The sequence below is a fragment of the Trachemys scripta genome, chromosome 3 (assembly GCF_013100865.1).
Source record: "Trachemys scripta elegans isolate TJP31775 chromosome 3, CAS_Tse_1.0, whole genome shotgun sequence".
In the NCBI taxonomy this organism is placed as follows: Eukaryota; Metazoa; Chordata; order Testudines; family Emydidae; genus Trachemys; species Trachemys scripta.
In genome coordinates, this window is record NC_048300.1 from 173,865,411 (window position 1) to 173,876,911 (window position 11,501).

Sequence of the window (11,501 nt, forward strand, 5' to 3'; positions counted from 1 at the left end):
CTGGTGAGTATTTGCTTCAGGTTCACGGGCTGTCTGTAAGCGAGGACTGGCCTATCTCCTAAGATCTGTGAGAGTGAGGTATCGTCCTTCAAGATAGGTTGTAGATACTTGATGATGCGCTGGAGAGGTTTTAGTTGGAGGCTGAAGGTGACGGCTAGTGGTGTTCTGTTACTTTCTTTGTTGGGTCTGTCCTGGAGTAGGTGACTTCTGGTATTCTTCTGGCTCCGTCAATCTGTTTCTTCACTTCCCCAGGTGGGTATTGTAGTTTTAAGAACGCTTGATAGAGATCTTGTAGGTGTTTGTCTCTGTTTGAGGGATTGGAGCAAATGCAGTTGTATCTTAGAGCTTGGCTGTAGACAAGATGTGGTCTGGATGAAAGCTGGAGGCATGTAGGTAAGTATAGCAGTCAGTAGGTTTCCGGTATAGGGTGGTGTTTATGTGACCATCGCTTATTAGCACTTTAGGGTCCAGGAAGTGGATCTCTTGTGTGGACTGGTCCAGTCTGAGGTTGATGGTGGGATGGAAATTGTTGAAATCTTGGTGGAATTCCTCAAGGGCTTCTTTTCCATGGGTCCAGATGATGCAGATGTCATCAATGTAGCGCAAGTAGAGTAGGGGCGTTAGTGGACGAGAGCTGAGGAAGCGTTGTTCTAAGTCAACCATAAAAATGTTGGCATACGTGTAAATACAGTTTGCTCCTGAAGTCTCACCCCCTCCCAGCTAGCCATCAGGTGAGAATTCAATCAGACCCTGCTTACACATTAAAGAATATTTAAAATAAAATATTAAATATAGTTATGCAAATATTCTAAGAGATGAGAGTTCACCATTTATATCCTCAAATAGCAGATTGAGACATGTTCAATGCTCATAGTAACTATTGTGATTAGCCTGGCTGTTGTGAATTCATCAGATAGTTTGTGGAGGGGTGGGGGTGGATTCTATATGCTTTACATAGGTAAATATTGATGTCAACATCTTTTCCTAAGGGACACATACAGGAATGGGCCCTTGGAAGCCAATTAAAGGAACTAGTCTTTCATCCTGTCTACATTAGAGAAAAGTTAGCTCCAAGCAGGAGAGAGTTCTTTGGATAGATCTCCTTCAGACCGATTTCATTTGGAATGATTCTGGGGCTGCTACTTAGCTCTAGGCTTGTTACATCTGTTTCAGATAGGTGTGTGCGGGGGAGTGGCCATATCTGTAATCTCCTCATACATAGGGTATGTCTACTTTCCATTCAATACCTTGTGCTGGCCTGTGCCCACTGACTTGGGCTTAGGGGGCTCACGCTAGGGGGCTGTTTAATTGCAGCGTAGATGGCTTGGGTTTGGGCTGCAGCCCGAGCTCTGGAACCCTCCTATCACACAGGGTCCTAGAGGCTGGGCTCTAGCCCAAGCCCAAACGTTTATGCCACAATTAAACAGCCCCTTAGCCTTAACCCCACGAGCCTGATTCAGCTGGCATGTGCCAGCCGTGGGTTTTTAATTGCAGTGTGGTTTTCTCATGTGGTCTCAGTTCAAAGTGTCTTACTGCAGCTTGCAAAATGAAACCACATTTTAATTCCCACTTAGCTGAATGTACCCAGAATATCATCTCAGTTGGTCTAACCTTATCTCCAGCACTCCAGAAAGCAGTTAATAACTGTGACATGATAAGAATGTGAATGTAAGAGGGACATCCATCCCTTGAGCACCCCTCGTGGCCAGAGGTCCCTCAGCAGTGCCCTGCCTCTGTTTCCCCCTCTTCTGGGGCCCTTAAGAACTGCACAGTCCACAGTATTTAAAACAAAACTATTCCTCCTGGATGGGATCCAGTTTATTTAATCTTCACCAGTTCCATTCAGGTTGGCAATAAAGTCTGTCATAAGCAGAACTCACTGGTATTTCTCCCCTGATAGTCCAAAATAGTCTTTACACCAGTTTTAAACTAGGCTCATCCCCTTCTTTCTAGGGGGTCTGTCTCCCCTCCTTTGAGTCAACCACCTTTCCCAGACTTTACTTGGGTGGAGGGAGCTCAGCCTTCTGGGTCTGGCTCCTAAACTACCCTGGGGTCAGGATCTCCCCTGCAAGAGCCTTTCTTGCTCTCCACAGCTGCCTGAACTTTCCTTACTTCTCCCTGCTGCTCTTTATAGTGAAATCACCTGATCTCTCTCAGGTGTGGCTCATTCACTAGTCAGGGCTGGCTAGCCTCATGGCTAGGCCTTAAAGGGCAAGCCACCCCGTTACAGTGACATACCTGCTGAACCATACTACAAATTGCCATCCAGACTGAACCATACTACTAATTATCTGTGCCATTGTGAAGGGAACACCTAGGTTGCATGGGACAGGCACACAACTGGTGGGTCATGTTCCTTTCTCTGCACTGAAGTGCATGGCATGAGCTGGGTTAAAATTTGTTATTATTCAGTCATTAATTCTTCTGCTCATGGCTCACCCATTTCCAGCGAGCACGGCCACCTGCTAATGTTGTGACCTGCTCTATTTTCAGGCTGGGGCAGGTGCAGATGGAAACCACAACATCCATCCAGCATGTTTGAAGCCATCTGTTAGGTCTTCTCCATCCATGCAACATCCCTCCATGTGTTGTTGGATAAAACAGATAAAGCTGGTGGGCTAGTATAAACTGTGGCATATAAACAGACGGCCAAGCCACTAAGAAAGCCATTGAAGGCTGGTTGGCCAGACACCTGACATCCTCATTCATAATGTGTGGAAGCCACCATATACCTTCAATATTTGTTGCTGTTTCATGTTGAAAGTGTTCAGCTGAAGTGTCTCTGGTGGCCCAAGTTTCACTGCCATACAAAAGGGTAGAAACCAGTGCTGCTTGATAAGTAGGCATCTTAGTTTGAGTTGATATGTGGTGTTGACACCACAGAGGCTTCTGAAAAGTGTGCATAACAAATGTAGCCTTGCTATTTCATGTCAGTAAGGCAACCTCCCTCATTGGTTACAACAGAGACAAGATACTCAAATAAGTTGATGAATTCAACTTCTTGTCCATTGATTATGATCATTAGGTGAGGTCCATCAGTCTGGCCATCTTCCAATTGACTTGCAGACCAAGCTTACTTGCCTCTTCCATAAATATATTCAGGGCATTCATAAGATTAGTTCGTGAGGAAGTGACTGTTGTGGTGTCATTGGCATATTCCAGGTCTGTGACACCAAAGTCATGCAGTACCACCCCTAGTAGGCTAATGATAGCTTCCATCATTCAGTCAGTAATGGTGTTGAATAGACATGGGGCAGCCATGCAAGTTCGTGAGGAAGTGACTGTTGCGGTGTCATCGGCATATTCCAGGTCTGACACACCAAAGTCATGCAGTACCACCCCTAGTAGGCTAATGATAGCTTCCATCATTCAGTCAGTAATGGTGTTGAATAGACATGGGGCAGCCATGCACCCTTTACGGACGCCACTGTTATACTCAAACCAGTTGGACATCCTAGTATCTAAGCAGCTTTCGCTTTGACGGTGCATTTCTATGAGAAGGTTGAGGAGCTTGTCAGACACACATCAGCAGCTTGCAGGCAGAGCCAAAGGGAGCTTTTAAATCAATAACGGCTATAAGCACCTCATCCTTCCTGTGCCAAAACTCTCAAGCATTTTCAATAACTTGTCTAATGGTAAAAATCTGCTCTGTGGTTGATTGGTTGGGCATAAACCTGGCTAGCTGTAGATGGTGCAGATTCCTTATGGTGGGCTTTTCATGCTCAAGAAGAATCAGCATGAACTTCTTGCTTGGAATAGAAAGCAAAGTGATGCCGCGGTGGTTGGAACACACCACAGCATTGCCTTTGCCTTTCCAAAATCATTCCACAGGGCCAGTTGTCAGGTAGTTCCTCACAAATCCACACTTTGTTGATAATATGGGTCAGCCACTCCAAGACAGACTCCCTGCCGGGCTTGATCAGCTCGCAGCTATACCGCAAATACCGGCAGCATGGTCATTCTTGAGCTCACATGCTGCTTGATAGTCACATTCTTTACATCACACAGAGCGGTGGTCACTGGAGTCTTCGCATCTTCCGGGAGCTGCAGTTCTGCAGCTCTGGTGGGATGGGTAAGAAGTTCCTGAAAGTGTTATTTCTGTCTATTTAGACATTCTGCCTCAATGTGTTACCCTGTCTGTCTTTGACAAGCTAGGATTTGTTCTGGCTTTTAAGGAAACCCTATTTTGGGTTAAGTTAAACCTTGTGGAAATTGATGTGATATATGAATGCATCCTTCACTTAAGATAGTTGCAAGAGACAGCTAAAGGGCCACACCTAAAACAAGGACTAATAGAGTCTGTCCAGAAACTAGCACCATATGGGCAGACAGTTCCACTGGGTATTTTGTGTGTGTGTGTGAAAGAGAGAGAGAGAGAGACAAGCAGCAGCCTGTAAGCTTGGTGTGGTCTTGGAAGAAGCCTAGGGAGCTTCTAGGTCTGGTGCTGGCTAAAGATCTTGGAGGCTATAGAAGTTATCCCCTGCTTTTGGTCCCTCCCGCATTTAGAGAGGGAGGACTTTATACATTCCACGTAAATAATGAAGATTGCGTCAAAGAAAATACCAGACTCCATCATCAATTTCTACTCCCAACTGGAACAACCTATTCTACTCCATTTTTTTTGCTAGATGCTCAGGTCAAAAGGAGTAACAGCATTATTATTTATGAAAGAGTATCATGCAATTGTCTCATTCTGAAATGTGACTTTCCTTCACAGATGGTATTCAGCAATAGTTTATTATAGTGCTCTCCACGTTTAGTTGCTGATTTCCGGTGGGTTTGGAAAACATGTATGCAATTTCTTATGATTTTACACAAGATGTGGAAGCAGAATTTCATCTTTTGAACAATGCCCTGGGAAACAAGTGTCCACGAACAACTGCATATTTTGTGTTGTGAGCACTTGCTTTGTGACCTTATTAGCAGGTACAGGTGAGAGAGAGAGACATGTGTCTATCATAGCTGCTTAATTTCTCCACATCAGAGGTAGCGTTCTCTACATCATCACTGACTCCAACTAAAGGTTGAGATAGTTTTTCTACCTAAGATACCATATATTTTAGCAAATGCTGACACACTATATATTTTAGCAAATGCCTGTAGCACAGTGTATTATGCCCTTTTGGGCCATCTTACATTCCTTCTGTAGATGGAGGTGAGTGTCAGAGCAAATGTGCTACATAGCCTGTGTACCTATAGATGCACCTGGAAAAGGCACATTTCTACTTTGCAGCAAAGAGAGGTCATAATCTCTGCTGTTGATCTCAGATTTGCCCTGTAGCTGAAGATCACTTCTCCACAACTTTCACCCTTTTGCATTTTGCAGATTTTCAGAAGAAAGGCTTAGTGGGGCTTGTAGAAAGGATGCAGGTTTGGAGGGATAGTCTGCTTTCAGGTACATTGGTGTAAATCCAAGAGTAATACAGTGGCTTCAGTGAAATTATACTAGATCCATTCACTTAAAAAGTGAATTTGGAATTAAATGGGTCCTATTGGCCAGACCCACTTCATGAGCACACATACTTATATATATATATATATATATATAACATCTCACACATTTATCATAGGCAGGGTGCACTACTTGTTTTGTATAGCTTTATCTGAAGGGTGCCTTTGATTTTTACAGAAATAAACAGGTTTCCTAGAGTGACTGGTAGGCCATTTGAAGCAAGAAAGGCTGTAATGTAAACTCTAAAGCTGTCAAATTCAAGTTCCTCTTGAGATATATTTACAACAGAACTTTTAGCAGAGATGATGAGTAGCTTTGAAGATCTAGCTTGAATCAGATGACAGCTGGCTTTAATATTCAAGAAATGTCAGCAGCAGTGCCCACTAGAGGGCAGATGAAGCTGAAAATAATATTCCTCTTCTTTTAGCTCTCAAGGTGGTGTGTGGATTTATTTCTAGGCCCTTCTTGTCTTTATGATACTATTCTTCATTCCTTGACCCTGTACATGCTGGGATCAGAGCTACATTAGTTATATCCATATTTTACACACAGTTGTTGCAAGCCTATTTCCCTGATATTTTTCTTCTGAAAATTATTCTAGCAGTGTTATAATCCATGCTGTACATGGTCTGTAACATTGGGTCCCCTGGTGTTAAAACAGTTTTAGGTGATAGTGTAGAGCAGGCAAAACTGTTTTGCAAAATCAGTTCAGACACTCATGATTCAGACCTGTTGGAAGTAAATCTGGCTGTAACGGCTTCGAATCAGTTTAGTCTGGTTTAAACTAGAATTTAAACTGATTCTTTTTCTCCTTGGTCAGGAGCCCTTCATGTTAAAAAACACATGGAACACTTTTTGGTGTTGACAAGGCCTAAAAATGTGTGTTTGACAGATGGAACCCTAATAAAAGCACTACTGGAGCAATCCAAAACCATTCAACTGGCGATAGTACTAATGCAGTAGTTCGGCCTGTTGCTGCTGTAGTGTTTTTTTAACAAATGAAATGGACCCAGGACACATTTGCACATAATTGTGGAAAACGTGTGTGCAAACAGTTATGAAATTCAGACTGGTCATTTCTTTTCACCCTTTGCTTTAAGGGTTTGAGCTTGACTTTCAGAAGCGCTGAATGTTCACATTTCCTCTCCAAGTCAATAGTAGCTGTGTGTTCTTAGCACCTTTTAAAGCAGGCTCTGAATTCTTTTTTAATTCAGTTTTAAAATAAAATAAGTCATTGATATGAAGAATAGAATCTGTAATTACACTACCAAGAATAAAATACAGGGACTATAGAGCCTCTTGCTTCTGTTTATAAGCAGCTCCCCAAGTGGAGACAGGAATATTTCTCACCATTGTATATTACTCAAGATATGGTTCACTATGGAGGATATTTTTGCAGCATATAAAGACAAGCTGGACAACTGGTCTGCTGTGAAACAGCAATGGTCTGCTCCTGCTCCTATTGAAGTCAATGGCCCAACTCTTGTGGCTAGCAATGAGGGCAAGATCAGACACTTAGGGCCTGGCTACCCTTGCGAGTTAGAGCGCATTAAAGCAGCCCCGTGCACTCTAACTCACGACGCATCCACACTGGCAAGGCACATAGAGCGCTTTGACTCCGCGGCTAGAGCGCTCCTGGTAATCAACGTAGACGAGTGGAATAATGTTTGATGTGCCCCCGCTAGAGCACCGTGGCGCCAGTGTGGACGCCCTGGTCTGTTAATGTGCTCTGATCAGCCTCCAGAAGTGTCCCACAAAGCCTGTTCTAGCCACTCTGGTCATCACTTTGAACTCTACTGCCCTGCCCTTAGGTGACCAACCGTCAGATATGCCCTTTTCATTCTCTGGGAATTTTGAAAATCCCCTTCCTGTTTGCTCAGCCAGGCGTGGAGTGCTCTCAGCAAATCTTTCCAGGTGACCATGCCTCCACGTGCCATGCGATCCCCAGTATGGAGCAATGGCAAGGTGCTGGACCTCCTCAGTGTTTGGGGGGAGGAAGCTGTCCAGTCCCCGCTGTGCTTCAGCCATAGGAATGACGATATCTTCGGGCAGCTATCAAGGGACATGATGGAAAGGGGCCATGGCCGGGACACAGTGCAGTGCAGGGTTAAAGTGAAGGAACTGCAGAACGCCTACCGCAAAGCCCATGAGGCAAACAGCCACTCCAGTGGTGCCCCCGCGACCTGCCATTTCTACAAAGAGCTGGATGCGATACTTGAGGGTGACCCCACCTTTACTCTAAGGACCACCATAGACACTTCAGAGGCCAGTTCAACAAGGCAGGAGGAGGAGGAGGAAAGCGGAAGTGACGGTGCTGAGGAGGAGGAAGACACCCTGGCATCCCTAGATGCATGCAACCAGGAGTTGTTCTCAAGGCAGGAGGAAGGTAGCCAGTCGCAGTGGCCGATGCTTGGGGAAGGACAGAGGAGATGTCCGGTAAGCGGCTTTTATTTTGGGAAGGAGGTTACTCGGTGCAGGCTCTTGGTGCGAGGAAGGTTAGGGCTGCATGCATGCCTAGATGCGGAATAGGGCGCTGATGTGCTCTCACATCACGGTAATTGGCCTCAGTGATCTCTTCAAAGGTCTCATCCAGAACTTGGGCAATGTGCTTGCTCAGGTTTCTTGGGAGAGCCACTGTGGTCCTTGTCCCAGTCAGGCTAACATGTCCGCACCACTGTGCCGTGAGCGGCAAGGGGACCACTGCTGCACACAGGAAAGCTGCATTTGGGTGAGGGCGGAAGCCGCATTGTAGTAGAAGACCCTCCCTTGCTGCCCAGTTCACCCTCAGCAGCGAAATATCTTCCAGGACAAACTCCTGTGGAAAATGTGGGAACAGTGTTCAGTATAGGGCCCGCCTGCAGCTGTTGGCTTTCCCCAAGGCACAGAAACCCAGAGGACAGTATGGCCTGAAACAAACAGTCCCCCTTGACCCTGTGCTTACTCACCGTTTTGGGGCTTCTGTGAGTTATGTGCACTCGCTTTGGGATGGGCAAATTATGTTTAGACTGTGTAGACTGTGCTTGCCCTTAAGTATGGGGGAATCATTGCTCTGTCTGGTGTGAACAATGCTGCCTCTGTTAAGTGTTGCATTTTGCCTTTACAGATGCAACCTTGAGATCTCAGCCGTCCGTGTTATCACCGGCCGAAAAACTCCAAAGAATTAGGAAGAGGCCAGGTAGAAGCAAAGAAGACATGCTGCATGAAGTAATGCAGCAGTCCCTTAATGAGAATCTAAAAGTGCAGGAGTGGAGGGAGAGTGAAAGGAGGATCCGCCAGCAGAAATAGGAGCGCCGGCACAAAAGCGTGGTGCTCCGGCAGCAAAGCACGGAGCGGCTGATAAGCATCATGGAGCACCAAGCGGACTTGATCCAGGCGCTCGTAGCCATGCAGGCGGAGCACTACCGTGCCCGACCCCCACCCCCGCAGCCCTTGTCCCAAAACTCTTTTTGTACCCCCATGTCACCTTCAACTCACTTTCCCCAATATCTGGGTTCTTATCGCCACCAGCTGCCTCCAACACCTGTAGCTTCACCACCCATCCCTGAAAACTATGACCCTTACCCTCTGCACTCAACCCCCATCACCATGCATTATAGCCATCCTGAAGTGCAGCACTCTTTGCACAGCACTCCAGACAGGAAGCTTGAGTATGATAACAGGACATATGCAAATCTGTGATTGTACCGTTCCCCACCCCACTCCCTTGCCCTTTCTGTTTCCCAAGAAGTTGTGTTTCTTTTCAATAAATGGATTTTTTGGCTTTGAAAACATTCTTTATTACTGCATAAAGTAAAAGATATCTTAGCCCAGGAAAGCAACAGGCACTGCAAGTCAGCGTAGCAAACACAGATTCCTACTAACATTTGAACCCCACTGCACTTCACTCCCGTGCAGGACACCAGACATTACTGGTGGCTTTCAGCCTCAAATTGCTCCCTCAAGGCATCCCTAATCCTTGCAGCCTCGCGCTGAGCCCCTCTAATAGCTCTGCTCTCTGGCTGTTTAAATTCAGCCTCCAGGTGTTGAACCTCCGAGTTCCATGCCTGAGTGAATCTTTCACCCTTCCCTTCACAAATGTTATGGATATAACCGGGGGATGTTGTCATCAGCCATGTCCAGCTTCCCACACAGAGAGCACCAGCAGCCCTTTAAATGGCCAAAAGCACACTCCACAGTCATTCTGCACCAGCTCAGCCTGTTGTTGAACCGCTCCTTGCTGCTGTCAAGGCTCCCTGTGTAAGGTTTAATGAGTCACAGCATTAAAAGGTAAGCAGGATTTCTAAGGATCACAATGGGCATTTCAACTGCCCCTATGGTGATCTTCTGGTTTGAGAAAAAAGTCTCAGCTTGCAGCTTCCTGAACAGGCAAGTGTTCCGAAAGATGCGTGCATCATGCACCTTTCCAGGCCAGCCTGCGTTAATGTCAATGAAACACCCACGGTGATCCACAAGCACCTGGAGAACCATAGAGAAATACCCCTTCCGATTAACGTACTCGGAAGCTAGGTGGGCTGGTGCCAGAATTGGAATGTGCGTCCCATCTATCGCCCCACCGTAGTTGGAAGCCCATTTCTGCAAAGCCAGCCACAATGTCCTGCACATTACCCAGAGTCACGATTCTTCTGAGCAGAATGCGATTAATGGTCCTGCAAACTTGCATCAACATGATTCCAATGGTCAACTTTCCCACTCCAAATTGGTTAGCGACCGATCAGTAGCTGTCTGGAATTGCCAGCTTCCAGATTGCAATAGCCACCCACTTCTTCACTGTCAGGGCAGCTCTCAATCTCATGTCCTTGTGCCGCACAGTGGGGTCGAGCTCATTACCCAGTCCCCTGAAAGTGGCTTTTCTCATCCAAAAGTTCTGCAACCACTGTTCATCATCTCAGACTTGCCTGACGATGTGATCCCACCACTCAGTGCTTGTTTCCCGAGCCCAAAAGCAGCGTTCCACAATGGTGAGCATGTCCGTGAATGCCACAAGCAATCTCGTGTCGTATGTGTTACTCGAGTCGATATCATCATCAGACTCCTCACTGTCAGTTTGGATCTTAAGGAGTAACTCGACTGCCAAATGTGACATGCTGGCGAGACTCGTCAGCATATTCCTCAGCAGTTCAGGCTCCATTCCCGCAGACTGAAAGGGAAGACAGCGCGCAGTACAAAAAACGTTGAAAGATGTGGACGGAAGCACAGGGATTGCTGGGATGAGAATCGATGCATCATGAGGCATTGGGACAGGACCCAGAATGCCCTGTCCCCTTCCCACAAGCCACAGCGCCAGAATAGAGTCATAGACTTTAAGGTCAGAAGGGACCATCATGATCGTCTAGTCTGACCTCCTGCATAACGCAGGCCACAGAATCTCACCCACCCACTCCTGTAATAAACCCCTGATCTATGTCTGAGCTACTGAAGTCCTCAAATCATGGTTTAAAGACTTCAAGGTGCAGAGAATCCTCCAGCAACTGGGAAGAAGTGCTCTGTGGGATAGCTGCCTGTAATGCACCGCTCCCAGTGCTGCTGCAAGTGCCGTAAATGTAGCCATGCCGGTGCGCTTGCAGCTGTCAGTGTGGACAGACTGCAGTGCTTTCCCTACTGCGCTCTCTGAAGGCTGGTTTAACGCAAAGCGCTTTACATTTGCAAGTGTAGCCATGACCCTAGTTATTTAAGGTGAGATTGTCAAAAGGGCTCAGTTTTGGCCTTACTTCACTCCCCTATTGAATCTCCTATTGAATTTAATGGGACCACCATTAGGTCAATAGCGAGTGCTTTGAAAATCCCTCCCTACAGCTATTGATAATTGAAATAAATACAATGACATAGTGAAAAATGCTTCCATCATCTAGTTATTTTAGTCATCTCTGAAGCACTGAGAATATCATGGATTGACAAGATCTCCTTGTGACTTAGCCCGGTCAAGCTTAGGAGGTATGTGTTCCTGCAGCATTATAGTACAGCAACTTGTCATGAAAGCTCCACGGCTAGCTAAAACAGTGGGATCTATATAATTGTCCATCCATGTATCACTAGTGTATGTGGCTTTTTA